Source organism: Salvelinus sp. IW2-2015, unplaced genomic scaffold, assembly GCF_002910315.2.
Source record: "Salvelinus sp. IW2-2015 unplaced genomic scaffold, ASM291031v2 Un_scaffold3238, whole genome shotgun sequence".
NCBI classification, from domain to species: domain Eukaryota; kingdom Metazoa; phylum Chordata; class Actinopteri; order Salmoniformes; family Salmonidae; genus Salvelinus; species Salvelinus sp. IW2-2015.
Genome location: NW_019944525.1, coordinates 34859 through 37805, shown reverse-complemented (window position 1 = coordinate 37805; position 2947 = coordinate 34859). Strand labels below are relative to the sequence as shown.

At 48.5% G+C, this 2947-nt stretch overlaps 1 pseudogene; it reads left to right on the top strand.

Moving 5' to 3' along the window:
• Nucleotides 1-1508: 1508 nt before the first annotated feature.
• LOC112075564 (dipeptidyl peptidase 4-like) overlaps nt 1509-2947 on the top strand; it is an 11277-nt pseudogene continuing 9838 nt past the window's right edge.

Sequence of the window (2947 nt, the reverse complement as noted above, 5' to 3'; positions counted from 1 at the left end):
CCTGGCCGGTCCTGGCAATACGACCGCAGAAACCTACCCACCTCCTGGTTCACTCTCTCCACCTGCCCATTACTCTCGGGGTGATAACCAGAGGTCAAGCTGACCGAGACCCCCAGACGCTCCATAAACGCCCTCCACACTCGGGACGTGAATTGGGGACCCCGATCAGAGATGATGTCCTCTGGCACCCCGTAGTGCCGGAAAACGTGGGTAAATAGAGCCTCCGCAGTCTGTAGGGCCGTAGGGAGACCGGGCAACGGGAGGAGATGGCAGGACTTAGAAAACCGATCCACAACAACCAGAACCGTGGTGTTCCCCTGGGATGGGGGAAGATCGGTAAGGAAGTACACGACAGGTGAGACCACGGCCGTTGTGGAACGGGGAGGGGCTGTAACTTCCCTCTAGGAAGGTGCCTAGGAGCCTTACTCTGGGCGCACACCAAACAGGAAGAGGCATAGAACCTCACGTCCCTAGCCAAGGTGGGCCACCAGTACTTCCCCCTAAGACCCCGCACTGTCCTCGCCACACCAGGATGACCCGAAGAGGGTAGTGTGTGCGCCCACCGAATCAATTGATCACGAACACCAAGCGGCACGTACGTACGACCAGTAGGACATTGTGGAGGCGCAGGTTCCACCTGTAACGCCCGCTCAATGTCCGTGTCCACCTCCCATACCACCGGTGCCACCAGCCTAGAGGCTGGAAGGATGGGAGTAGGATCGATGGGCCGATCCTCCGTGTCATAGAGACGGGACAGCGKYTCGGCCTTAGTYTTCAGGGAGCCTGGTCTATACGAGATGGTYAACCTAAATCGGGTGAAGAACATGGCCCACCTTGCCTGACGCGGATTCAGTCTCCTAGCTGCCCGGATATACTCCAGATTCCGGTGGTCAGTCCAGATGAGAAAAGGGTGCTTACACCCCTCAAGCCAGTGTCTCCACATCTTCAGGGCCTTTACCACAGCCAACAACTCCCGGTCCCCCACATCATAGTTACGCTCCGCCGGACCGAGCTTCTTCGAAAAGAAAGCGCAGGGGGGGAGTTTCGGTGGCGTACCCGAACGCTGTAATAGCACGGCACCCAACCCAGCCTCGGACTCGTCCACCTCCACCATGAACGCTAAATAGTGGTCCGAGTACGCGAACACGGGCGCATCTGTGAACAGCGCCTTCAAACGATTGAAGGCTCTGTCAGCCTCTGCCGACCACCGCAAACGCACCAGTCCCCCCTTCAGCAGTGAGGTAATGGGGGCCGCTACCTGACCAAAACCCCGGATAAACCTCCGGTAGTAATTGGCAAACCCTAAAAACCGCTGCACTTCCTTCACCGTGGTTGGAGTCGGCCAATTACGCACGGCCTTAAATCTAAACAATAAACAGGTGAAACAAATCAGACAAAACCAACAGAAAAGGGAAAAAGGATCGGTGGCAGCTAGTAGGCCGGTGACGACGACCACCGAGCGCCACCCGAACAGGAAGAGGAGCCACCTTCGGTAGGAGTCGTGACAGTGGGTAACGTGTTTACGCTCAATGTGATTGTGTATATAAACGGATTCACCACCTTCAAGTCGGCAGGATGGTAAACTTCAAAACTCAATGATAAGAATTTGTTTATAATACAACATAGCATTTCTTTGATGAATAAGTGTCGCAAATCTAGATACCTCAAACAACTATTTATTTCATAACTTTTTTTCCCGTCATTCTATTCACCTTTGACAGAATTCCATAGGTAAGGTGGTGTTGGGACTTTTGGGGCTTGCTGTCGTCATCATCTTGATAGCAGTGCCCACAGCAATATATCTGAACGGTGAGTGGTACCACTTTCAGTTGCTTTCAATGACCCATTAAATTGTAGCCTATCCATAACTGTAAAAAAAAACTCTGTTCAGAATAAGTATTTTATTACTACAATAGAATACTGCATACACTGGATAATACTATTGTATTATTGTAAAAGAACACTGCATAAAATAAACACTTTTCCATAATCCATGTGACATACAAATATGTCTAATTAAAGCCTAGTGCTTTAATGCTTCAGAAATGCAGCACCTTGTTGCAGTATCACATCTTCTGTGCAGGTACCACATTTGTGTAGCTTACTAGCACATTTACCTCAGTTATCGCAGCTCTACAAACCCAGTCAAATGTGTATTGATCTTACATTGTTATCTGTTTAATCAGGTGTAAATGCATTGTAGTCTTATGAGTCATTACAGTAGCCTATGACTTGTTGTCGTTTTCACTGGTACATTCCTCCTAGTATAGGCAGTACAAGAAATCAGCGAACGCTAACTTTGAGCCCCATGTTTCAGAGGAAAAGGTGACGGCTCAGAGGACGTTCACGCTCAGTGACGTCTTCAATAGCTCCATCAGGGCCAGATCCTACAACATGCGCTGGATCTCAGGTAAAACACCCTAGAAGCCTAATCAATTAACTGTATGTAAATGAGTGGATGGCTGCTATGTTTAATCCAGTCAGTAATGGTGTGCCTGGAATGTATTACGCAACACTCTAACCCTGGAAGGATGCACGTTTAGATGTAAGCCAACAACACAATGTTCCCTTTAGAAAATGATAAGAAACGATAAAAAAAAAAAACGATAGTAGGCCTATATACGGTCTCTATTTAAATGGCACACTTTGTCTTTTTGTTAAATCATCAGTGCTCGGCAGAGACCTGAGTAGCAACAGTGCTGATATTTCAACTTAAACGTCAGTTAGTTCGTTATTATTAAACTCCTCTCTTCTTTCCCCTCCCCATAGACCATGAGTATCTGCATCAAAAAGACGGTTCAGTCTTCCTTCACAACCTGATTACAGGAAACAACTCAGAATTCCTGAGCAGCATCACATTTGTAAGATACCCCTCATGGGTGTGTGTGTGCGTCTGTCTGTCTGTCTGTCTGTCTGTCTGTCTGTCTGTCTGTCTGTCTGTCTGTCT